At 43.6% G+C, this 17,904-nt stretch overlaps 52 non-coding genes and 26 pseudogenes across 52 annotated transcripts; all 78 read right to left on the reverse strand.

Moving 5' to 3' along the window:
* Positions 1–102: 102 nt before the first annotated feature.
* Positions 103–221, reverse strand: LOC131717795 (5S ribosomal RNA). Its single transcript, XR_009316686.1, has one exon. It is a non-coding gene; the product is annotated as a 5S ribosomal RNA (ribosomal RNA).
* Positions 222–321: 100 nt separating this feature from the next.
* LOC131717796 (5S ribosomal RNA) lies at positions 322–440 on the reverse strand. The gene has a single exon (XR_009316687.1). It is a non-coding gene; the product is annotated as a 5S ribosomal RNA (ribosomal RNA).
* Positions 441–540: 100 nt separating this feature from the next.
* On the reverse strand, positions 541–659 carry LOC131717797 (5S ribosomal RNA). Its single transcript, XR_009316688.1, has one exon. It is a non-coding gene; the product is annotated as a 5S ribosomal RNA (ribosomal RNA).
* Positions 660–759: 100 nt separating this feature from the next.
* On the reverse strand, positions 760–878 carry LOC131717798 (5S ribosomal RNA). The gene has a single exon (XR_009316689.1). It is a non-coding gene; the product is annotated as a 5S ribosomal RNA (ribosomal RNA).
* Positions 879–978: 100 nt separating this feature from the next.
* Positions 979–1,097, reverse strand: LOC131710210 (5S ribosomal RNA). The gene has a single exon (XR_009312079.1). It is a non-coding gene; the product is annotated as a 5S ribosomal RNA (ribosomal RNA).
* Positions 1,098–1,197: 100 nt separating this feature from the next.
* On the reverse strand, positions 1,198–1,316 carry LOC131717799 (5S ribosomal RNA). The gene has a single exon (XR_009316690.1). It is a non-coding gene; the product is annotated as a 5S ribosomal RNA (ribosomal RNA).
* Positions 1,317–1,416: 100 nt separating this feature from the next.
* LOC131717800 (5S ribosomal RNA) lies at positions 1,417–1,535 on the reverse strand. Its single transcript, XR_009316691.1, has one exon. It is a non-coding gene; the product is annotated as a 5S ribosomal RNA (ribosomal RNA).
* A 114-nt stretch (positions 1,536–1,649) lies between these two features.
* Positions 1,650–1,768, reverse strand: LOC131717801 (5S ribosomal RNA). Its single transcript, XR_009316692.1, has one exon. It is a non-coding gene; the product is annotated as a 5S ribosomal RNA (ribosomal RNA).
* A 100-nt stretch (positions 1,769–1,868) lies between these two features.
* On the reverse strand, positions 1,869–1,987 carry LOC131717803 (5S ribosomal RNA). The gene has a single exon (XR_009316694.1). It is a non-coding gene; the product is annotated as a 5S ribosomal RNA (ribosomal RNA).
* A 114-nt stretch (positions 1,988–2,101) lies between these two features.
* On the reverse strand, positions 2,102–2,220 carry LOC131717804 (5S ribosomal RNA). Its single transcript, XR_009316695.1, has one exon. It is a non-coding gene; the product is annotated as a 5S ribosomal RNA (ribosomal RNA).
* A 100-nt stretch (positions 2,221–2,320) lies between these two features.
* LOC131717805 (5S ribosomal RNA) lies at positions 2,321–2,439 on the reverse strand. Its single transcript, XR_009316696.1, has one exon. It is a non-coding gene; the product is annotated as a 5S ribosomal RNA (ribosomal RNA).
* A 100-nt stretch (positions 2,440–2,539) lies between these two features.
* On the reverse strand, positions 2,540–2,658 carry LOC131710993 (5S ribosomal RNA). The gene has a single exon (XR_009312875.1). It is a non-coding gene; the product is annotated as a 5S ribosomal RNA (ribosomal RNA).
* A 114-nt stretch (positions 2,659–2,772) lies between these two features.
* LOC131715467 (5S ribosomal RNA) lies at positions 2,773–2,881 on the reverse strand (annotated as a pseudogene).
* A 114-nt stretch (positions 2,882–2,995) lies between these two features.
* LOC131714962 (5S ribosomal RNA) lies at positions 2,996–3,104 on the reverse strand (annotated as a pseudogene).
* A 100-nt stretch (positions 3,105–3,204) lies between these two features.
* Positions 3,205–3,323, reverse strand: LOC131710229 (5S ribosomal RNA). The gene has a single exon (XR_009312099.1). It is a non-coding gene; the product is annotated as a 5S ribosomal RNA (ribosomal RNA).
* A 114-nt stretch (positions 3,324–3,437) lies between these two features.
* Positions 3,438–3,546, reverse strand: LOC131715928 (5S ribosomal RNA; annotated as a pseudogene).
* A 100-nt stretch (positions 3,547–3,646) lies between these two features.
* Positions 3,647–3,765, reverse strand: LOC131712195 (5S ribosomal RNA). The gene has a single exon (XR_009314088.1). It is a non-coding gene; the product is annotated as a 5S ribosomal RNA (ribosomal RNA).
* A 114-nt stretch (positions 3,766–3,879) lies between these two features.
* LOC131716204 (5S ribosomal RNA) lies at positions 3,880–3,988 on the reverse strand (annotated as a pseudogene).
* A 114-nt stretch (positions 3,989–4,102) lies between these two features.
* LOC131716339 (5S ribosomal RNA) lies at positions 4,103–4,211 on the reverse strand (annotated as a pseudogene).
* A 100-nt stretch (positions 4,212–4,311) lies between these two features.
* LOC131709996 (5S ribosomal RNA) lies at positions 4,312–4,430 on the reverse strand. The gene has a single exon (XR_009311861.1). It is a non-coding gene; the product is annotated as a 5S ribosomal RNA (ribosomal RNA).
* A 100-nt stretch (positions 4,431–4,530) lies between these two features.
* On the reverse strand, positions 4,531–4,649 carry LOC131711613 (5S ribosomal RNA). The gene has a single exon (XR_009313499.1). It is a non-coding gene; the product is annotated as a 5S ribosomal RNA (ribosomal RNA).
* A 323-nt stretch (positions 4,650–4,972) lies between these two features.
* On the reverse strand, positions 4,973–5,081 carry LOC131715407 (5S ribosomal RNA; annotated as a pseudogene).
* A 106-nt stretch (positions 5,082–5,187) lies between these two features.
* LOC131713659 (5S ribosomal RNA) lies at positions 5,188–5,306 on the reverse strand (annotated as a pseudogene).
* Positions 5,307–5,406: 100 nt separating this feature from the next.
* LOC131714963 (5S ribosomal RNA) lies at positions 5,407–5,515 on the reverse strand (annotated as a pseudogene).
* A 100-nt stretch (positions 5,516–5,615) lies between these two features.
* LOC131712164 (5S ribosomal RNA) lies at positions 5,616–5,734 on the reverse strand. The gene has a single exon (XR_009314055.1). It is a non-coding gene; the product is annotated as a 5S ribosomal RNA (ribosomal RNA).
* A 323-nt stretch (positions 5,735–6,057) lies between these two features.
* Positions 6,058–6,166, reverse strand: LOC131715408 (5S ribosomal RNA; annotated as a pseudogene).
* Positions 6,167–6,272: 106 nt separating this feature from the next.
* LOC131713661 (5S ribosomal RNA) lies at positions 6,273–6,391 on the reverse strand (annotated as a pseudogene).
* A 100-nt stretch (positions 6,392–6,491) lies between these two features.
* Positions 6,492–6,600, reverse strand: LOC131714964 (5S ribosomal RNA; annotated as a pseudogene).
* A 100-nt stretch (positions 6,601–6,700) lies between these two features.
* On the reverse strand, positions 6,701–6,819 carry LOC131711967 (5S ribosomal RNA). Its single transcript, XR_009313856.1, has one exon. It is a non-coding gene; the product is annotated as a 5S ribosomal RNA (ribosomal RNA).
* A 114-nt stretch (positions 6,820–6,933) lies between these two features.
* LOC131715930 (5S ribosomal RNA) lies at positions 6,934–7,042 on the reverse strand (annotated as a pseudogene).
* A 100-nt stretch (positions 7,043–7,142) lies between these two features.
* Positions 7,143–7,261, reverse strand: LOC131710402 (5S ribosomal RNA). The gene has a single exon (XR_009312274.1). It is a non-coding gene; the product is annotated as a 5S ribosomal RNA (ribosomal RNA).
* Positions 7,262–7,376: 115 nt separating this feature from the next.
* LOC131716012 (5S ribosomal RNA) lies at positions 7,377–7,485 on the reverse strand (annotated as a pseudogene).
* A 100-nt stretch (positions 7,486–7,585) lies between these two features.
* On the reverse strand, positions 7,586–7,694 carry LOC131716146 (5S ribosomal RNA; annotated as a pseudogene).
* Positions 7,695–7,794: 100 nt separating this feature from the next.
* On the reverse strand, positions 7,795–7,913 carry LOC131717806 (5S ribosomal RNA). Its single transcript, XR_009316697.1, has one exon. It is a non-coding gene; the product is annotated as a 5S ribosomal RNA (ribosomal RNA).
* Positions 7,914–8,013: 100 nt separating this feature from the next.
* Positions 8,014–8,132, reverse strand: LOC131717807 (5S ribosomal RNA). The gene has a single exon (XR_009316698.1). It is a non-coding gene; the product is annotated as a 5S ribosomal RNA (ribosomal RNA).
* A 111-nt stretch (positions 8,133–8,243) lies between these two features.
* On the reverse strand, positions 8,244–8,352 carry LOC131716328 (5S ribosomal RNA; annotated as a pseudogene).
* A 114-nt stretch (positions 8,353–8,466) lies between these two features.
* On the reverse strand, positions 8,467–8,575 carry LOC131716340 (5S ribosomal RNA; annotated as a pseudogene).
* Positions 8,576–8,675: 100 nt separating this feature from the next.
* LOC131717808 (5S ribosomal RNA) lies at positions 8,676–8,794 on the reverse strand. Its single transcript, XR_009316699.1, has one exon. It is a non-coding gene; the product is annotated as a 5S ribosomal RNA (ribosomal RNA).
* A 114-nt stretch (positions 8,795–8,908) lies between these two features.
* LOC131717809 (5S ribosomal RNA) lies at positions 8,909–9,027 on the reverse strand. The gene has a single exon (XR_009316700.1). It is a non-coding gene; the product is annotated as a 5S ribosomal RNA (ribosomal RNA).
* A 114-nt stretch (positions 9,028–9,141) lies between these two features.
* LOC131717810 (5S ribosomal RNA) lies at positions 9,142–9,260 on the reverse strand. Its single transcript, XR_009316701.1, has one exon. It is a non-coding gene; the product is annotated as a 5S ribosomal RNA (ribosomal RNA).
* A 114-nt stretch (positions 9,261–9,374) lies between these two features.
* Positions 9,375–9,483, reverse strand: LOC131714965 (5S ribosomal RNA; annotated as a pseudogene).
* A 114-nt stretch (positions 9,484–9,597) lies between these two features.
* LOC131716488 (5S ribosomal RNA) lies at positions 9,598–9,706 on the reverse strand (annotated as a pseudogene).
* A 114-nt stretch (positions 9,707–9,820) lies between these two features.
* On the reverse strand, positions 9,821–9,929 carry LOC131714966 (5S ribosomal RNA; annotated as a pseudogene).
* A 114-nt stretch (positions 9,930–10,043) lies between these two features.
* On the reverse strand, positions 10,044–10,152 carry LOC131714968 (5S ribosomal RNA; annotated as a pseudogene).
* A 114-nt stretch (positions 10,153–10,266) lies between these two features.
* Positions 10,267–10,375, reverse strand: LOC131715529 (5S ribosomal RNA; annotated as a pseudogene).
* A 111-nt stretch (positions 10,376–10,486) lies between these two features.
* LOC131714969 (5S ribosomal RNA) lies at positions 10,487–10,595 on the reverse strand (annotated as a pseudogene).
* Positions 10,596–10,706: 111 nt separating this feature from the next.
* On the reverse strand, positions 10,707–10,825 carry LOC131717811 (5S ribosomal RNA). Its single transcript, XR_009316702.1, has one exon. It is a non-coding gene; the product is annotated as a 5S ribosomal RNA (ribosomal RNA).
* Positions 10,826–10,925: 100 nt separating this feature from the next.
* LOC131714252 (5S ribosomal RNA) lies at positions 10,926–11,044 on the reverse strand (annotated as a pseudogene).
* A 114-nt stretch (positions 11,045–11,158) lies between these two features.
* Positions 11,159–11,267, reverse strand: LOC131715598 (5S ribosomal RNA; annotated as a pseudogene).
* Positions 11,268–11,381: 114 nt separating this feature from the next.
* LOC131717812 (5S ribosomal RNA) lies at positions 11,382–11,500 on the reverse strand. Its single transcript, XR_009316703.1, has one exon. It is a non-coding gene; the product is annotated as a 5S ribosomal RNA (ribosomal RNA).
* Positions 11,501–11,614: 114 nt separating this feature from the next.
* On the reverse strand, positions 11,615–11,723 carry LOC131715990 (5S ribosomal RNA; annotated as a pseudogene).
* A 114-nt stretch (positions 11,724–11,837) lies between these two features.
* Positions 11,838–11,946, reverse strand: LOC131716505 (5S ribosomal RNA; annotated as a pseudogene).
* Positions 11,947–12,060: 114 nt separating this feature from the next.
* Positions 12,061–12,179, reverse strand: LOC131717814 (5S ribosomal RNA). The gene has a single exon (XR_009316705.1). It is a non-coding gene; the product is annotated as a 5S ribosomal RNA (ribosomal RNA).
* A 100-nt stretch (positions 12,180–12,279) lies between these two features.
* Positions 12,280–12,398, reverse strand: LOC131712841 (5S ribosomal RNA). Its single transcript, XR_009314729.1, has one exon. It is a non-coding gene; the product is annotated as a 5S ribosomal RNA (ribosomal RNA).
* Positions 12,399–12,512: 114 nt separating this feature from the next.
* On the reverse strand, positions 12,513–12,631 carry LOC131717815 (5S ribosomal RNA). Its single transcript, XR_009316707.1, has one exon. It is a non-coding gene; the product is annotated as a 5S ribosomal RNA (ribosomal RNA).
* A 114-nt stretch (positions 12,632–12,745) lies between these two features.
* On the reverse strand, positions 12,746–12,864 carry LOC131712401 (5S ribosomal RNA). Its single transcript, XR_009314294.1, has one exon. It is a non-coding gene; the product is annotated as a 5S ribosomal RNA (ribosomal RNA).
* Positions 12,865–12,978: 114 nt separating this feature from the next.
* LOC131717816 (5S ribosomal RNA) lies at positions 12,979–13,097 on the reverse strand. Its single transcript, XR_009316708.1, has one exon. It is a non-coding gene; the product is annotated as a 5S ribosomal RNA (ribosomal RNA).
* Positions 13,098–13,211: 114 nt separating this feature from the next.
* On the reverse strand, positions 13,212–13,330 carry LOC131709868 (5S ribosomal RNA). The gene has a single exon (XR_009311732.1). It is a non-coding gene; the product is annotated as a 5S ribosomal RNA (ribosomal RNA).
* Positions 13,331–13,430: 100 nt separating this feature from the next.
* Positions 13,431–13,549, reverse strand: LOC131711782 (5S ribosomal RNA). Its single transcript, XR_009313670.1, has one exon. It is a non-coding gene; the product is annotated as a 5S ribosomal RNA (ribosomal RNA).
* A 100-nt stretch (positions 13,550–13,649) lies between these two features.
* LOC131717817 (5S ribosomal RNA) lies at positions 13,650–13,768 on the reverse strand. The gene has a single exon (XR_009316709.1). It is a non-coding gene; the product is annotated as a 5S ribosomal RNA (ribosomal RNA).
* A 100-nt stretch (positions 13,769–13,868) lies between these two features.
* Positions 13,869–13,987, reverse strand: LOC131717818 (5S ribosomal RNA). Its single transcript, XR_009316710.1, has one exon. It is a non-coding gene; the product is annotated as a 5S ribosomal RNA (ribosomal RNA).
* A 114-nt stretch (positions 13,988–14,101) lies between these two features.
* LOC131717819 (5S ribosomal RNA) lies at positions 14,102–14,220 on the reverse strand. The gene has a single exon (XR_009316711.1). It is a non-coding gene; the product is annotated as a 5S ribosomal RNA (ribosomal RNA).
* A 100-nt stretch (positions 14,221–14,320) lies between these two features.
* Positions 14,321–14,439, reverse strand: LOC131717820 (5S ribosomal RNA). Its single transcript, XR_009316713.1, has one exon. It is a non-coding gene; the product is annotated as a 5S ribosomal RNA (ribosomal RNA).
* Positions 14,440–14,539: 100 nt separating this feature from the next.
* Positions 14,540–14,658, reverse strand: LOC131717821 (5S ribosomal RNA). The gene has a single exon (XR_009316714.1). It is a non-coding gene; the product is annotated as a 5S ribosomal RNA (ribosomal RNA).
* A 114-nt stretch (positions 14,659–14,772) lies between these two features.
* LOC131717822 (5S ribosomal RNA) lies at positions 14,773–14,891 on the reverse strand. The gene has a single exon (XR_009316715.1). It is a non-coding gene; the product is annotated as a 5S ribosomal RNA (ribosomal RNA).
* Positions 14,892–14,991: 100 nt separating this feature from the next.
* Positions 14,992–15,110, reverse strand: LOC131712824 (5S ribosomal RNA). Its single transcript, XR_009314714.1, has one exon. It is a non-coding gene; the product is annotated as a 5S ribosomal RNA (ribosomal RNA).
* A 100-nt stretch (positions 15,111–15,210) lies between these two features.
* Positions 15,211–15,329, reverse strand: LOC131711836 (5S ribosomal RNA). Its single transcript, XR_009313725.1, has one exon. It is a non-coding gene; the product is annotated as a 5S ribosomal RNA (ribosomal RNA).
* Positions 15,330–15,443: 114 nt separating this feature from the next.
* Positions 15,444–15,562, reverse strand: LOC131717823 (5S ribosomal RNA). The gene has a single exon (XR_009316716.1). It is a non-coding gene; the product is annotated as a 5S ribosomal RNA (ribosomal RNA).
* Positions 15,563–15,662: 100 nt separating this feature from the next.
* LOC131717825 (5S ribosomal RNA) lies at positions 15,663–15,781 on the reverse strand. Its single transcript, XR_009316718.1, has one exon. It is a non-coding gene; the product is annotated as a 5S ribosomal RNA (ribosomal RNA).
* A 100-nt stretch (positions 15,782–15,881) lies between these two features.
* On the reverse strand, positions 15,882–16,000 carry LOC131710243 (5S ribosomal RNA). The gene has a single exon (XR_009312114.1). It is a non-coding gene; the product is annotated as a 5S ribosomal RNA (ribosomal RNA).
* Positions 16,001–16,114: 114 nt separating this feature from the next.
* Positions 16,115–16,233, reverse strand: LOC131710634 (5S ribosomal RNA). The gene has a single exon (XR_009312516.1). It is a non-coding gene; the product is annotated as a 5S ribosomal RNA (ribosomal RNA).
* Positions 16,234–16,347: 114 nt separating this feature from the next.
* On the reverse strand, positions 16,348–16,466 carry LOC131717826 (5S ribosomal RNA). The gene has a single exon (XR_009316719.1). It is a non-coding gene; the product is annotated as a 5S ribosomal RNA (ribosomal RNA).
* Positions 16,467–16,566: 100 nt separating this feature from the next.
* On the reverse strand, positions 16,567–16,685 carry LOC131717827 (5S ribosomal RNA). Its single transcript, XR_009316720.1, has one exon. It is a non-coding gene; the product is annotated as a 5S ribosomal RNA (ribosomal RNA).
* A 114-nt stretch (positions 16,686–16,799) lies between these two features.
* LOC131712069 (5S ribosomal RNA) lies at positions 16,800–16,918 on the reverse strand. Its single transcript, XR_009313958.1, has one exon. It is a non-coding gene; the product is annotated as a 5S ribosomal RNA (ribosomal RNA).
* Positions 16,919–17,018: 100 nt separating this feature from the next.
* On the reverse strand, positions 17,019–17,137 carry LOC131717828 (5S ribosomal RNA). The gene has a single exon (XR_009316721.1). It is a non-coding gene; the product is annotated as a 5S ribosomal RNA (ribosomal RNA).
* A 114-nt stretch (positions 17,138–17,251) lies between these two features.
* LOC131717829 (5S ribosomal RNA) lies at positions 17,252–17,370 on the reverse strand. Its single transcript, XR_009316722.1, has one exon. It is a non-coding gene; the product is annotated as a 5S ribosomal RNA (ribosomal RNA).
* A 114-nt stretch (positions 17,371–17,484) lies between these two features.
* On the reverse strand, positions 17,485–17,603 carry LOC131717830 (5S ribosomal RNA). Its single transcript, XR_009316723.1, has one exon. It is a non-coding gene; the product is annotated as a 5S ribosomal RNA (ribosomal RNA).
* Positions 17,604–17,703: 100 nt separating this feature from the next.
* Positions 17,704–17,822, reverse strand: LOC131717831 (5S ribosomal RNA). The gene has a single exon (XR_009316724.1). It is a non-coding gene; the product is annotated as a 5S ribosomal RNA (ribosomal RNA).
* Between the last annotated feature and the right edge of the window lie 82 nt (positions 17,823–17,904).

Raw genomic sequence — 17,904 nt, forward strand, 5'->3', positions numbered from 1 at the left:
GCTTTCATGACTTTTATGTTTAGTGAGCTGGGGGTGATTCCTCCAAAATTTCCTTTTGTCCTCCACACATTTCAATTGTAAAATGTAATTTCACTAATGTAATGCCTGCAGCACTTGATATTCCCAGGTGGTCTCCCATCCAAGTACTAACCAAGCCCAACATTGCTTAGCTTCTGAGATCAGACGAGATCAGGCTTATTCAAGGTGGTGTGGCCGCAGGCGATTGCATTTCTGCTTTCATGACTTTTATGTTTAGTGAGCTGGGGGTGATTCCTCCAAAATTTCCTTTTGTCCTCCACACATTTCAATTGTAAAATGTAATGCCTGCAGCACTTGATATTCCCAGGTGGTCTCCCATCCAAGTACTAACCAAGCCCAACATTGCTTAGCTTCTGAGATCAGACGAGATCAGGCTTATTCAAGGTGGTGTGGCCGCAGGCGATTGCATTTCTGCTTTCATGACTTTTATGTTTAGTGAGCTGGGGGTGATTCCTCCAAAATTTCCTTTTGTCCTCCACACATTTCAATTGTAAAATGTAATGCCTGCAGCACTTGATATTCCCAGGTGGTCTCCCATCCAAGTACTAACCAAGCCCAACATTGCTTAGCTTCTGAGATCAGACGAGATCAGGCTTATTCAAGGTGGTGTGGCCGCAGGCGATTGCATTTCTGCTTTCATGACTTTTATGTTTAGTGAGCTGGGGGTGATTCCTCCAAAATTTCCTTTTGTCCTCCACACATTTCAATTGTAAAATGTAATGCCTGCAGCACTTGATATTCCCAGGTGGTCTCCCATCCAAGTACTAACCAAGCCCAACATTGCTTAGCTTCTGAGATCAGACGAGATCAGGCTTATTCAAGGTGGTGTGGCCGCAGGCAATTGCATTTCTGCTTTCATGACTTTTATGTTTAGTGAGCTGGGGGTGATTCCTCCAAAATTTCCTTTTGTCCTCCACACATTTCAATTGTAAAATGTAATGCCTGCAGCACTTGATATTCCCAGGTGGTCTCCCATCCAAGTACTAACCAAGCCCAACATTGTTTAGCTTCTGAGATCAGACGAGATCAGGCTTATTCAAGGTGGTGTGGCCGCAGGCGATTGCATTTCTGCTTTCATGACTTTTATGTTTAGTGAGCTGGGGGTGATTCCTCCAAAATTTCCTTTTGTCCTCCACACATTTCAATTGTAAAATGTAATGCCTGCAGCACTTGATATTCCCAGGTGGTCTCCCATCCAAGTACTAACCAAGCCCAACATTGCTTAGCTTCTGAGATCAGACGAGATCAGGCTTATTCAAGGTGGTGTGGCCGCAGGCAATTGCATTTCTGCTTTCATGACTTTTATGTTTAGTGAGCTGGGGGTGATTCCTCCAAAATTTCCTTTTGTCCTCCACACATTTCAATTGTAAAATGTAATGCCTGCAGCACTTGATATTCCCAGGTGGTCTCCCATCCAAGTACTAACCAAGCCCAACATTGCTTAGCTTCTGAGATCAGACGAGATCAGGCTTATTCAAGGTGGTGTGGCCGCAGGCGATTGCATTTCTGCTTTCATGACTTTTATGTTTAGTGAGCTGGGGGTGATTCCTCCAAAATTTCCTTTTGTCCTCCACACATTTCAATTGTAAAATGTAATTACAAAAATGTAATGCCTGCAGCACTTGATATTCCCAGGTGGTCTCCCATCCAAGTACTAACCAAGCCCAACATTGCTTAGCTTCTGAGATCAGACGAGATCAGGCTTATTCAAGGTGGTGTGGCCGCAGGCGATTGCATTTCTGCTTTCATGACTTTTATGTTTAGTGAGCTGGGGGTGATTCCTCCAAAATTTCCTTTTGTCTTCCACACATTTCTATTGTAAAATGTAATGCCTGCAGCACTTGATATTCCCAGGTGGTCTCCCATCCAAGTACTAACCAAGCCCAACATTGCTTAGCTTCTGAGATCAGACGAGATCAGGCTTATTCAAGGTGGTGTGGCCGCAGGCGATTGCATTTCTGCTTTCATGACTTTTATGTTTAGTGAGCTGGGGGTGATTCCTCCAAAATTTCCTTTTGTCGTCCACACATTTCAATTGTAAAATGTAATTACAAAAATGTAATGCCTGCAGCACTTGATATTCCCAGGTGGTCTCCCATCCAAGTACTAACCAAGCCCAACATTGCTTAGCTTCTGAGATCAGACGAGATCAGGCTTATTCAAGGTGGTGTGGCCGCAGGCGATTGCTTTTCTGCTTTCATGACTTTTATGTTTAGTGAGCTGGGGGTGATTCCTCCAAAATTTCCTTTTGTCCTCCACACATTTCTATTTTAAAATGTAATGCCTGCAGCACTTGATATTCCCAGGTGGTCTCCCATCCAAGTACTAACCAAGCCCAACATTGCTTAGCTTCTGAGATCAGACGAGATCAGGCTTATTCAAGGTGGTGTGGCCGCAGGCGATTGCATTTCTGCTTTCATGACTTTTATGTTTAGTGAGCTGGGGGTGATTCCTCTAAAATTTCCTTTTGTCCTCCACACATTTCAATTGTAAAATGTAATGCCTGCAGCACTTGATATTCCCAGGTGGTCTCCCATCCAAGTACTAACCAAGCCCAACATTGCTTAACTTCTGAGATCAGACGAGATCAGGCTTATTCAAGGTGGTGTGGACGCAGGCGATTGCATTTCTGCTTTCATGACTTTTATGTTTAGTGAGCGGGGGGTGATTCCTCCAAAATTTCCTTTTGTCCTCCACACATTTCAATTGTAAAATGTAATTACAAAAATGTAATGCCTGCAGCACTTGATATTCCCAGGTGGTCTCCCATTCAAGTACTAACCAAGCCCAACATTGCTTAGCTTCTGAGATCAGGCTTATTCAAGGTGGTGTGGCCGCAGGCGATTGCATTTCTGCTTTCATGACTTTTATGTTTAGTGAGCTGGGGGTGATTCCTCCAAAATTTCCTTTTGTCCTCCACACATTTCAATTGTAAAATGTAATTACAAAAATGTAATGCCTGCAGCACTTGATATTCCCAGGTGGTCTCCCATCCAAGTACTAACCAAGCCCAACATTGCTTAGCTTCTGAGATCAGGCTTATTCAAGGTGGTGTGGCCGCAGGCGATTGCATTTCTGCTTTCATGACTTTTATGTTTAGGGAGCTGGGGGTGATTCCTCCAAAATTTCCTTTTGTCCTCCACACATTTCAATTGTAAAATGTAATGCCTGCAGCACTTGATATTCCCAGGTGGTCTCCCATCCTAGTACTAACCAAGCCCAACATTGCTTAGCTTCTGAGATCAGACGAGATCAGGCTTATTCAAAGTGGTGTGGCCGCAGGCGATTGCATTTCTGCTTTCATGACTTTTATGTTTAGTGAGCTGGGGGTGATTCCTCCAAAATTTCCTTTTGTCCTCCGCACATTTCAATTGTAAAATGTAATTACAAAAATGTAATGCCTGCAGCACTTGATATTCCCAGGTGGTCTCCCATCCAAGAACTAACCTAGCCCAACATTGCTTAGCTTCTGAGATCAGGCTTATTCAAGGTGGTGTGGCCGCAGGCGATTGCATTTCTGCTTTCATGACTTTTATGTTTAGGGAGCTGGGGGTGATTCCTCCAAAATTTCCTTTTGTCCTCCACACATTTCAATTGTAAAATGTAATGCCTGCAGCACTTGATATTCCCAGGTGGTCTCCCATCCAAGTACTAACCAAGGCCAACATTGCTTAGCTTCTGAGATCAGACGAGATCAGGCTTATTCAAGGTGGTGTGGCCGCAGGCGATTGCATTTCTGCTTTCATGACTTTTATGTTTAGTGAGCTGGGGGTGATTCCTCCAAAATTTCCTTTTGTCCTCCACACATTTCAATTGTAAAATGTAATTACAAAAATGTAATGCCTGCAGCACTTGATATTCCCAGGTGGTCTCCCATCCAAGTACTAACCATGCCCAACATTGCTTAGCTTCTGAGATCAGGCTTATTCAAGATGGTGTGGCCGCAGGCGATTGCATTTCTGCTTTCATGACTTTTATGTTTAGTGAGCTGGGGGTGATTCCTCCAAAATTTCCTTTTGTCCTCCACACATTTCAATTGTAAAATGTAATTACAAAAATGTAATGCCTGCAGCACTTGATATTCCCAGGTGGTCTCACATTCAAGTACTAACCAAGCCCAACATTGCTTAGCTTCTGAGATCAGGCTTATTCAAGGTGGTGTGGCCGCAGGCGATTGCATTTCTGCTTTCATGACTTTTATGTTTAGTGAGCTGGGTGTGATTCCTCCAAAATTTCCTTTTGTCCTCCACACATTTCAATTGTAAAATGTAATGCCTGCAGCACTTGATACTCCCAGGTGGTCTCCCATCCAAGTACTAACCAAGCCCAACATTGCTTAGCTTCTGAGATCAGACGAGATCAGGCTTATTCAAGGTGGTGTGGCCGCAGGCGATTGCATTTCTGCTTTCATGACTTTTATGTTTAGGGAGCTGGGGGTGATTCCTCCAAAATTTCCTTTTGTCCTCCACACATTTCAATTGTAAAATGTAATGCCTGCAGCACTTGATATTCCCAGGTGGTCTCCCATCCAAGTACTAACCAAGCCCAACATTGCTTAGCTTCTGAGATCAGGCGAGATCAGGCTTATTCAAGGTGGTGTGGCCGCAGGCAATTGCATTTCTGCTTTCATGACTTTTATGTTTAGTGAGCTGGGAGTGATTCCTCCAAAAATTCCTTTTGTCCTCCACACATTTCAATTGTAAAATGTAATTACAAAAATGTAATGCCTGCAGCACTTAATATTTCCAGGTGGTCTCCCATCCAAGTACTAACCAAGCACAACATTGCTTAGCTTCTGAGATCAGGCTTATTAAAGGTGGTGTTGCCGCAGGCGATTGCATTTCTGCTTTCATGACTTTTATGTTTAGTGAGCTGGGGGTGATTCCTCCAAAATTTCCTTTTGTCCTCCACACATTTCAATTGTAAAATGTAATGCCTGCAGCACTTGATATTCCCAGGTGGTCTCCCATCCAAGTACTAACCAAGCCCAACACTGCTTAGCTTCTGAGATCAGGCTTATTCAAGGTGGTGTGGCCGCAGGCGCAGGCGATTGCATTTCTGCTTTCATGACTTTTATGTTTAGTGAGCTGGGGGTGATTCCTCCAAAATTTCCTTTTGTCCTCCACACATTTCAATTGTAAAATGTAATGCCTGCAGCACTTGATATTCCCAGGTGGTCTCCCATCCAAGTACTAACCAAGCCCAACATTGCTTAGCTTTTGAGATCAGCAGAGATCAGGCTTATTCAAGGTGGTGTGGCCGCAGGCGATTGCATTTCTGCTTTCATGACTTTTATGTTTAGTGAGCTGGGGGTGATTCCTCCAAAATTTCCTTTTGTCCTCCACACATTTCAATTGTAAAATGTAATGCCTGCAGCACTTGATATTCCCAGGTGGTCTCCCATCCAAGTACTAACCAAGCCCAACATTGCTTAGCTTCTGAGATCAGGCTTATTCAAGGTGGTGTGGCCGCAGGCGATTGCATTTCTGCTTTCATGACTTTTATGTTTAGTGAGCTGGGGGTGATTCCTCCAAAATTTCCTTTTGTCCTCCACACATTTCAATTGTAAAATGTAATGCCTGCAGCACTTGATATTCCCAGGTGGTCTCCCATCCAAGTACTAACCAAGCCCAACATTGCTTAGCTTCTGAGATCAGACGAGTTCAGGCTTATTCAAGGTGGTGTGGCCACAGGCGATTGCATTTCTGCTTTCATGACTTTTATGTTTAGTGAGCTGGGAGTGATTCCTCCAAAAATTCCTTTTGTCCTCCACACATTTCAATTGTAAAATGTAATTACAAAAATGTAATGCCTGCAGCACTTAATATTTCCAGGTGGTCTCCCATCCAAGTACTAACCAAGCACAACATTGCTTAGCTTCTGAGATCAGGCTTATTAAAGGTGGTGTTGCCGCAGGCGATTGCATTTCTGCTTTCATGACTTTTATGTTTAGTGAGCTGGGGGTGATTCCTCCAAAATTTCCTTTTGTCCTCCACACATTTCAATTGTAAAATGTAATGCCTGCAGCACTTGATATTCCCAGGTGGTCTCCCATCCAAGTACTAACCAAGCCCAACACTGCTTAGCTTCTGAGATCAGGCTTATTCAAGGTGGTGTGGCCGCAGGCGCAGGCGATTGCATTTCTGCTTTCATGACTTTTATGTTTAGTGAGCTGGGGGTGATTCCTCCAAAATTTCCTTTTGTCCTCCACACATTTCAATTGTAAAATGTAATGCCTGCAGCACTTGATATTCCCAGGTGGTCTCCCATCCAAGTACTAACCAAGCCCAACATTGCTTAGCTTTTGAGATCAGCAGAGATCAGGCTTATTCAAGGTGGTGTGGCCGCAGGCGATTGCATTTCTGCTTTCATGACTTTTATGTTTAGTGAGCTGGGGGTGATTCCTCCAAAATTTCCTTTTGTCCTCCACACATTTCAATTGTAAAATGTAATGCCTGCAGCACTTGATATTCCCAGGTGGTCTCCCATCCAAGTACTAACCAAGCCCAACATTGCTTAGCTTCTGAGATCAGGCTTATTCAAGGTGGTGTGGCCGCAGGCGATTGCATTTCTGCTTTCATGACTTTTATGTTTAGTGAGCTGGGGGTGATTCCTCCAAAATTTCCTTTTGTCCTCCACACATTTCAATTGTAAAATGTAATGCCTGCAGCACTTGATATTCCCAGGTGGTCTCCCATCCAAGTACTAACCAAGCCCAACATTGCTTAGCTTCTGAGATCAGACGAGGTCAGGCTTATTCAAGGTGGTGTGGCTGCAGGCGATTGCATTTCTGCTTTCATGACTTTTATGTTTAGTGAGCTGGGGGTGAATCCTCCAAAATTTCCTTTTGTCCTCCACACATTTCAATTGTAAAATGTAATTACAAAAATGTAATGCCTGCAGCACTTGATATTCCCAGGTGGTCTCCCATCCAAGTACTAACTAAGCCCAACATTGCTTAGCTTCTGAGATCAGGCTTATTCAAGGTGGTGTGGCCGCAGGCGATTGCATTTCTGCTTTCATGACTTTTATGTTTAGGGAGCTGGGGGTGATTCCTCCAAAATTTCCTTTTGTCCTCCACACATTTCAATTGTAAAATGTAATGCCTGCAGCACTTGATATTCCCAGGTGGTCTCCCATCCAAGTACTATCCAAGCCCAACATTGCTTAGCTTCTGAGATCAGACGAGATCAGGCTTATTCAAGGTGGTGTGGCCACAGGCGATTGCATTTCTGCTTTCATGACTTTTATGTTTAGTGAGCTGGGGGGTGATTCCTCCAAAATTTCCTTTTGTCCTCCACACATTTCAATTGTAAAATGTAATTACAAAAATGTAATGCCTGCAGCACTTGATATTTCCAGGTGGTCTCCCATCCAAGTACTAACCAAGCCCAACATTGCTTAGCTTCTGAGATCAGGCTTATTCAAGGTGGTGTGGCTGCAGGCGATTGCATTTCTGCTTTCATGACTTTTATGTTTAGTGAGCTGGGGGTGATTCCTCCAAAATTTCCTTTTGTCCTCCACACATTTCAATTGTAAAATGTAATGCCTGCAGCACTTGATATTCCCAGGTGGTCTCCCATCCAAGTATTAACCAAGCCCAACACTGCTTAGCTTCTGAGATCAGGCTTATTCAAGGTGGTGTGGCCGCAGGCGATTGCATTTCTGCTTTCATGACTTTTATGTTTAGTGAGCTGGGGGTGATTCCTCCAAAATTTCCTTTTGTCCTCCACACATTTCAATTGTAAAATGTAATGCCTGCAGCACTTGATATTCCCAGGTGGTCTCCCATCCAAGTACTAACCAAGCCCAACATTGCTTAGCTTCTGAGATCAGACGAGATCAGGCTTATTCAAGGTGGTGTGGCCGCAGGCGATTGCATTTCTGCTTTCATGACTTTTATGTTTAGTGAGCTGGGGGTGATTCCTCCAAAATTTCCATTTGTCCTCCACACATTTCAATTGTAAAATGTAATGCCTGCAGCACTTGATATTCCCAGGTGGTCTCCCATCCAAGTACTAACCAAGCCCAACATTGCTTAGCTTCTGAGATCAGACGAGATCAGGCTTATTCAAGGTGGTGTGGCCGCAGGCGATTGCATTTCTGCTTTCATGACTTTTATGTTTAGTGAGCTGGGGGTGATTCCTCCAAAATTTCCTTTTGTCCACACATTTCAATTGTAAAATGTAATTACAAAAATGTAATGCCTGCAGCACTTGATATTCCCAGGTGGTCTCCCATCCAAGTACTAACCAAGCCCAACATTGCTTAGCTTCTGAGAGCAGGCTTATTCAAGATGGTGTGGCCGCAGGCGATTGCATTTCTGCTTTCATGACTTTTATGTTTAGTGAGCTGGGGGTGATTCCTCCAAAATTTCCTTTTGTCCTCCACACATTTCAATTGTAAAATGTAATTACAAAAATGTAATGCCTGCAGCACTTGATATTCCCAGGTGGTCTCACATTCAAGTACTAACCAAGCCCAACATTGCTTAGCTTCTGAGATCAGGCTTATTCAAGGTGGTGTGGCCGCAGGCGATTGCATTTCTGCTTTCATGACTTTTATGTTTAGGGAGCTGGGGGTGATTCCTCCAAAATTTCCTTTTGTCCTCCACACATTTCAATTGTAAAATGTAATGCCTGCAGCACTTGATATTCCCAGGTGGTCTCCCATCCAAGTACTAACCAAGCCCAACATTGCTTAGCTTCTGAGATCAGACGAGATCAGGCTTATTCAAGGTGGTGTGGCCGCAGGCAATTGCATTTCTGCTTTCATGACTTTTATGTTTAGTGAGCTGGGGGTGATTCCTCCAAAATTTCCTTTTGTCCTCCACACATTTCAATTGTAAAATGTAATTACAAAAATGTAATGCCTGCAGCACTTGATATTCCCAGGTGGTCTCCCATCCAAGTACTAACCAAGCCCAACATTGCTTAGCTTCTGAGATCAGACGAGATCAGGCTTATTCAAGGTGGTGTGGCCGCAGGCGATTGCTTTTCTGCTTTCATGACTTTTATGTTTAGTGAGCTGGGGGTGATTCCTCCAAAATTTCCTTTTGTCCTCCACACATTTCAATTGTAAAATGTAATTACAAAAATGTAATGCCTGCAGCACTTGATATTCCCAGGTGGTCTCCCATCCAAGTACTAACCAAGCCCAACATTGCTTAGCTTCTGAGATCAGACGAGATCAGGCTTATTCAAGGTGGTGTGGCCGCAGGCGATTGCATTTCTGCTTTCATGACTTTTATGTTTAGTGAGCTGGGGGTGATTCCTCCAAAATTTCCTTTTGTCCTCCACACATTTCAATTGTAAAATGTAATTACAAAAATGTAATGCCTGCAGCACTTGATATTCCCAGGTGGTCTCCCATCCAAGTACTAACCAAGCCCAACATTGCTTAGCTTCTGAGATCAGGCTTATTCAAGGTGGTGTGGCCGCAGGCGATTGCATTTCTGCTTTCATGACTTTTATGTTTAGTGAGCTGGGGGTGATTCCTCCAAAATTTCCTTTTGTCCTCCACACATTTCAATTGTAAAATGTAATTACAAAAATGTAATGGCTGCAGCACTTGATATTCCCAGGTGGTCTCCCATCCAAGTACTAACCAATCCCAACATTGCTTAGCTTCTGAGATCAGGCTTATTCAAGGTGGTGTGGCCGCAGGCGATTGCATTTCTGCTTTCATGACTTTTATGTTTAGTGAGCTGGGGGTGATTCCTCCAAAATTTCCTTTTGTCCTCCACACATTTCAATTGTAAAATGTAATTACAAAAATGTAATGCCTGCAGCACTTGATATTCCCAGGTGGTCTCCCATCCAAGTACTAACCAAGCCCAACATTGCTTAGCTTCTGAGATCAGGCTTATTCAAGGTGGTGTGGCCGCAGGCGATTGCATTTCTGCTTTCATGACTTTTATGTTTAGTGAGCTGGGGGTGATTCCTCCAAAATTTCCTTTTGTCCTCCACACATTTCAATTGTAAAATGTAATTACAAAAATGTAATGCCTGCAGCACTTGATATTCCCAGGTGGTCTCCCATCCAAGTACTAACCAAGCCCAACATTGCTTAGCTTCTGAGATCAGGCTTATTCAAGGTGGTGTGGCCGCAGGCGATTGCATTTCTGCTTTCATGACTTTTATGTTTAGTGAGCTGGGGGTGATTCCTCCAAAATTTCCTTTTGTCCTCCACACATTTCAATTGTAAAATGTAATTACAAAAAAGTAATGCCTGCAGCACTTGATATTCACAGGTGGTCTCCCATCCAAGTACTAACCAAGCCCAACATTGCTTAGCTTCTGAGATCAGGCTTATTCAAGGTGGTGTGGCCGCAGGCGATTGCATTTCTGCTTTCATGACTTTTATGTTTAGTGAGCTGGGGGTGATTCCTCCAAAATTTCCTTTTGTCCACACATTTCAATTGTAAAATGTAATTACAAAAAAGTAATGCCTGCAGCACTTGATATTCCCAGGTGGTCTCCCATCCAAGTACTAACCAAGCCCAACATTGCTTAGCTTCTGAGATCAGGCTTATTCAAGGTGGTGTGGCCGCAGGCGATTGCATTTCTGCTTTCATGACTTTTATGTTTAGTGAGCTGGGGGTGATTCCTCCAAAATTTCCTTTTGTCCACACATTTCAATTGTAAAATGTAATTACAAAAATGTAATGCCTGCAGCACTTGATATTCCCAGGTGGTCTCCCATCCAAGTACTAACCAAGCCCAACATTGCTTAGCTTCTGAGATCAGACGAGATCAGGCTTATTCAAGGTGGTGTGGCCGCAGGCGATTGCATTTCTGCTTTCATGACTTTTATGTTTAGTGAGCTGGGGGTGATTCCTCCAAAATTTCCTTTTGTCCTCCACACATTTCAATTGTAAAATGTAATGCCTGCAGCACTTGATATTCCCAGGTGGTCTCTCAACCAAGTACTAACCAAGCCCACCATTGCTTAGCTTCTGAGATCAGACGAGATCAGTCTTATTCAAGGTGGTGTGGCTGCAGGCGATTGCATTTCTGCTTTCATGACTTTTATGTTTAGTGAGCTGGGGGTGATTCCTCCAAAATTTCCTTTTGTCCTCCACACATTTCAATTGTAAAATGTAATTACAAAAATGTAATGCCTGCAGCACTTGATATTCCCAGGTGGTCTCCCATCCAAGTACTAACCAAGCCCAACATTGCTTAGCTTCTGAGATCAGGCTTATTCAAGGTAGTGTGGCCGCAGGCGATTGCATTTCTGCTTTCATGACTTTTATGTTTAGTGAGCTGGGGGTGATTCCTCCAAAATTTCCTTTTGTCCTCCACACATTTCAATTGTAAAATGTAATTACAAAAATGTAATGCCTGCAGCACTTGATATTCCCAGGTGGTCTCCCATCCAAGTACTAACCAAGCCCAACATTGCTTAGCTTCTGAGATCAGACGAGATCAGGCTTATTCAAGGTGGTGTGGCCGCAGGCGATTGCATTTCTGCTTTCATGACTTTTATGTTTAGTGAGCTGGGGGTGATTCCTCCAAAATTTCCTTTTGTCCTCCACACATTTCAATTGTAAAATGTAATTACAAAAATGTAATGCCTGCAGCACTTGATATTCCCAGGTGGTCTCCCATTAAAGTACTAACCAAGCCCAACATTGCTTAGCTTCTGAGATCAGGCTTATCCAAGGTGGTGTGGCCACAGGCGATTGCATTTCTGCTTTCATGACTTTTATGTTTAGTGAGCTGGGGGTGATTCCTCCAAAATTTCCTTTTGTCCTCCACACATTTCAATTGTAAAATGTAATTACAAAAATGTAATGCCTGCAGCACTTCATATTCCCAGGTGGTCTCCCATCCAAGTACTAACCAAGCCCAACATTACTTAGCTTCTGAGATCAGGCTTATTCACGGTGGTGTGGCCGCAGGCGATTGCATTTCTGCTTTCATGACTTTTATGTTTAGTGAGCTGGGGGTGATTCCGCCAAAATTTCCTTTTGTCCTCCACACATTTCAATTGTAAAATGTAATTACAAAAATGTAATGCCTGCAGCACTTGATATTCCCAGGTGGTCTCCCATCCAAGTACTAACCAAGCCCAACATTGCTTAGCTTCTGAGATCAGACGAGATCAGGCTTATTCAAGGTGGTGTGGCCGCAGGCAATTGCATTTCTGCTTTCATGACTTTTATGTTTAGTGAGCTGGGGGTGATTCCTCTAAAATTTCCTTTTGTCCTCCACACATTTCAATTGTAAAATGTAATGCCTGCAGCACTTGATATTCCCAGGTGGTCTCCAATCCAAGTACTAACCAAGCCCAACATTGCTTAGCTTCTGAGATCAGACGAGATCAGGCTTATTCAAGGTGGTGTGGCCGCAGGCGATTGCATTTCTGCTTTCATGACTTTTATGTTTAGTGAGCTGGGGGTGATTCCTCCAAAATTTCCTTTTGTCCTCCACACATTTCAATTGTAAAATGTAATTACAAAAATGTAATGCCTGCAGCACTTGATATTCCCAGGTGGTCTCCCATCCAAGTACTAACCAAGCCCAACATTGCTTAGCTTCTGAGATCAGACGAGATCAGGCTTATTCAAGGTGGTGTGGCCGCAGGCGATTGCTGTTCTGCTTTCATGACTTTTATGTTTAGTGAGCTGGGGGTGATTCCTCCAAAATTTCCTTTTGTCATCCACACATTTCAATTGTAAAATGTAATTACAAAAATGTAATGCCTGCAGCACTTGATATTCCCAGGTGGTCTCTCATCCAAGTACTAACCAAGCCCAACATTGCTTAGCTTCTGAGATCAGACGAGATCAGGCTTATTCAAGGTGGTGTGGCCGCAGGCGATTGCTGTTCTGCTTTCATGACTTTTATGTTTAGTGAGCTGGGGGTGATTCCTCCAAAATTTCCTTTTGTCCTCCACACATTTCAATTGTAAAATGTAATTACAAAAATGTAATGCCTGCAGCACTTGATATTCCCAGGTGGTCTCCCATCCAAGTACTAACCAAGCCCAACATTGCTTAGCTTCTGAGATCAGACGAGATCAGGCTTATTCAAGGTGGTGTGGCCGCAGGCGATTGCATTTCTGCTTTCATGACTTTTATGTTTAGTGAGCTGGGGGTGATTCCTCCAAAATTTCCTTTTGTCCTCCACACATTTCAATTGTAAAATGTAATTACAAAAATGTAATGCCTGCAGCACTTGATATTCCCAGGTGGTCTCCCATCCAAGTACTAACCAAGCCCAACATTGCTTAGCTTCTGAGATCAAACGAGATCAGGCTTATTCAAGGTGGTGTGGCCGCAGGCGATTGCTGTTCTGCTTTCATGACTTTTATGTTTAGTGAGCTGGGGGTGATTCCTCCAAAATTTCCTTTTGTCCTCCACACATTTCAATTGTAAAATGTAATGCCTGCAGCACTTGATATTCCCAGGTGGTCTCCCATCCAAGTACTAACCAAGCCCAACATTGCTTAGCTTCGGAGATCAGACGAGATCAGGCTTATTCAAGGTGGTGTGGCCGCAGGCGATTGCTGTTCTGCTTACATGACTTTTATGTTTACTGAGCTGGGGGTGATTCCTCCAAAATTTCCTTTTGTCCTCCACACATTTCAATTGTAAAATGTAATGCCTGCAGCACTTGATATTCCCAGGTGGTCTCCCATCCAAGTACTAACCAAGCCCAACATTGCTTAGCTTCTGAGATCAGACGAGATCAGGCTTATTCAAGGTGGTGTGGCCGCAGGCGATTGCATTTCTGCTTTCATGACTTTTATGTTTAGTGAGCTGGGGGTGATTCCTCCAAAATTTCCTTTTGTCCTCCACACATTTCAGTTGTAAAATGCAATGCCTGCAGCACTTGATATTCCCAGGTGGTCTCCCATCCAAGTACTAACCAAGCCCAACATTGCTTAGCTTCTGAGATCAGACGAGATCAGGCTTATTCAAGGTGGTGTGGCCGCAGGCGATTGCATTCCTGCTTTCATGACTTTTATGTTTAGTGAGCTGGGGGTGATTCCTCCAAAATTTCCTTTTGTCCTCCACACATTTCAATTGTAAAATGTAATTACAAAAATGTAATGCCTGCAGCACTTGATATTCCCAGGTGGTCTCCCATCCAAGTACTAACCAAGCCCAACATTGCTTAGCTTCTGAGATCAGACGAGATCAGGCTTATTCAAGGTGGTGTGGCCGCAGGCGATTGCTGTTCTGCTTTCATGACTTTTATGTTTAGTGAGCTGGGGGTGATTCCTCCAAAATTTCCTTTTGTCCTCCACACATTTCAATTGTAAAATGTAATGCCTGCAGCACTTGATATTCCCAGGTGGTCTCCCATCCAAGTACTAACCAAGCCCAACATTGCTTAGCTTCTGAGATCAGACGAGATCAGGCTTATTCAAGGTGGTGTGGCCGCAGGCGATTGCTGTTCTGCTTTCATGACTTTTATGTTTAGTGAGCTGGGGGTGATTCCTCCAAAATTTCCTTTTGTCCTCCACACATTTCAATTGTAAAATGTAATGCCTGCAGCACTTGATATTCCCAGGTGGTCTCCCATCCAAGTACTAACCAAGCCCAACATTGCTTAGCTTCTGAGATCAGACGAGATCAGGCTTATTCAAGGTGGTGTGGCCGCAGGCGATTGCATTTCTGCTTTCATGACTTTTATGTTTAGTGAGCTGGGGGTGATTCCTCCAAAATTTCCTTTTGTCCTCCACACATTTCAATTGTAAAATGTAATTACAAAAATGTAATGCCTGCAGCACTTGATATTCCCAGGTGGTCTCCCATCCAAGTACTAACCAAGCCCAACATTGCTTAGCTTCTGAGATCAGACGAGATCAGGCTTATTCAAGGTGGTGTGGCCGCAGGCGATTGCATTTCTGCTTTCATGACTTTTATGTTTAGTGAGCTGGGGGTGATTCCTCCAAAATTTCCTTTTGTCCTCCACACATTTCAATTGTAAAATGTAATGCCTGGAGCACTTGATATTCCCAGGTGGTCTCCCATCCAAGTACTAACCAAGCCCAACATTGCTTAGCTTCTGAGATCAGACGAGATCAGGCTTATTCAAGGTGGTGTGGCCGCAGGCGATTGCATTCCTGCTTTCATGACTTTTATGTTTAGTGAGCTAGGGGTGATTCCTCCAAAATTTCCTTTTGTCCTCCACACATTTCAATTGTAAAATGTAATGCCTGCAGCACTTGATATTCCCAGGTGGTCTCCCATCCAAGTACTAACCAAGCCCAACATTGCTTAGCTTCTGAGATCAGACAAGATCAGGCTTATTCAAGGTGGTGTGGCCGCAGGCGATTGCATTTCTGCTTTCATGACTTTTATGTTTAGTGAGCTGGGGGTGATTCCTCCAAAATTTCCTTTTGTCCTCCACACATTTCAATTGTAAAATGTAATTACAAAAATGTAATGCCTGCAGCACTTGATATTCCCAGGTGGTCTCCCATCCAAGTACTAACCAAGCCCAACATTGCTTAGCTTCTGAGATCAGACGAGATCAGGCTTATTCAAGGTGGTGTGGCCGCAGGCGATTGCATTTCTGCTTTCATGACTTTTATGTTTAGTGAGCTGGGGGTGATTCCTCCAAAATTTCCTTTTGTCCTCCACACATTTCAATTGTAAAATGTAATGCCTGCAGCACTTGATATTCCCAGGTGGTCTCCCATCCAAGTACTAACCAAGCCCAACATTGCTTAGCTTCTGAGATCAGACGAGATCAGGCTTATTCAAGGTGGTGTGGCCGCAGGCGATTGCATTTCTGCTTTCATGACTTTTATGTTTAGTGAGCTGGGGGTGATTCCTCCAAAATTTCCTTTTGTCCTCCACACATTTCAATTGTAAAATGTAATGCCTGCAGCACTTGATATTCCCAGGTGGTCTCCCATCCAAGTACTAACCAAGCCCAACATTGCTTAGCTTCTGAGCTCAGACGAGATCAGGCTTATTCAAGGTGGTGTGGCCGCAGGCGATTGCATTTCTGCTTTCATGACTTTTATGTTTAGTGAGCTGGGGGTGAATCCTCCAAAATTTCCTTTTGTCCTCCACACATTTCAATTGTAAAATGTAATTACAAAAATGTAATGCCTGCAACACTTGATATTCCCAGGTGGTCTCCCATCCAAGTACTAACCAAGCCCAACATTGCTTAGCTTCTGAGATCAGACGAGATCAGGCTTATTCAAGGTGGTGTGGCTGCAGGCGATTGCATTTCTGCTTTCATGACTTTTATGTTTAGTGAGCTGGGGGTGATTCCTCCAAAATTTCCTTTTGTCCTCCACACATTTCAATTGTAAAATGTAATTACAAAAATGTAATGCCTGCAGCACTTGATATTCCCAGGTGGTCTCCCATCCAAGTACTAACCAAGCCCAACATTGCTTAGCTTCTGAGATCAGACGAGATCAGGCTTATTCAAGGTGGTGTGGCCGCAGGCGATTGCAGTTCTGCTTTCATGACTTTTATGATTAGTGAGCTGGGGGTGATTCCTCCAAAATTTCCTTTTGTCCTCCACACATTTCAATTGTAAAATGTAATGCCTGCAGCACTTGATATTCCCAGGTGGTCTCCCATCCAAGTACTAACCAAGCCCAACATTGCTTAGCTTCTGAGATCAGACGAGATCAGGCTTATTCAAGGTGGTGTGGCCGCAGGCGATTGCATTTCTGCTTTCATGACTTTTATGTTTAGTGAGCTGGGGGTGATTCCTCCAAAATTTCCTTTTGTCCTCCACACATTTCAATTGTAAAATGTAATTACAAAAATGTAATGCCTGCAGCACTTGATATTCCCAGGTGGTCTCCCATCCAAGTACTAACCAAGCCCAACATTTCTTAGCTTCTGAGATCAGACGAGATCAGGCTTATTCAAGGTGGTGTGGCCGCAGGCGTTTGCATTTCTGCTTTCATGACTTTTATGTTTAGTGAGCTGGGGGTGATTCCTCCAAAATTTCCTTTTGTCCTCCACACATTTCAATTGTAAAATGTAATGCCTGCAGCACTTGATATTCCCAGGTGGTCTCCCATCCAAGTACTAACCAAGCCCAACATTGCTTAGCTTCTGAGATCAGACGAGATCAGGCTTATTCAAGGTGGTGTGGCCGCAGGCGATTGCATTTCTGCTTTCATGACTTTTATGTTTAGTGAGCTGGGGGTGATTCCTCCAAAATTTCCTTTTGTCCTCCACACATTTCTATTGTAAAATGTAATTACAAAAATGTAATGCCTGCAGCACTTGATATTCCCAGGTGGTCTCCCATCCAAGTACTAACCAAGCCCAACATTGCTTAGCTTCTGAGATCAGACGAGATCAGGCTTATTCAAGGTGGTGTGGCCGCAGGCGATTGCATTTCTGCTTTCATGACTTTTATGTTTAGTGAGCTGGGGGTGATTCCTCCAAAATTTCCTTTTGTCCTCCACACATTTCAATTGTAAAATGTAATTACAAAAATGTAATGCCTGCAGCACTTGATATTCCCAGGTGGTCTCCCATCCAAGTACTAACCAAGCCCAACATTGCTTAGCTTCTGAGATCAGACGAGATCAGGCTTATTCAAGGTGGTGTGGCCGCAGGCGATTGCATTTCTGCTTTCATGACTTTTATGTTTAGTGAGCTGGGGGTGATTCCTCCAAAATTTCCTTTTGTCCTCCACACATTTCAATTGTAAAATGTAATGCCTGCAGCACTTGATATTCCCAGGTGGTCTCCCATCCAAGTACTAACCAAGCCCAACATTGCTTAGCTTCTGAGATCAGACGAGATCAGGCTTATTCAAGGTGGTGTGGCCGCAGGCGATTGCATTTCTGCTTTCATGACTTTTATGTTTAGTGAGCTGGGGGTGATTCCTCCAAAATTTCCTTTTGTCCTCCACACAT

This window comes from Acipenser ruthenus, chromosome 44 (genome assembly GCF_902713425.1).
Source record: "Acipenser ruthenus chromosome 44, fAciRut3.2 maternal haplotype, whole genome shotgun sequence".
NCBI lineage: Eukaryota > Metazoa > Chordata > Actinopteri > Acipenseriformes > Acipenseridae > Acipenser > Acipenser ruthenus.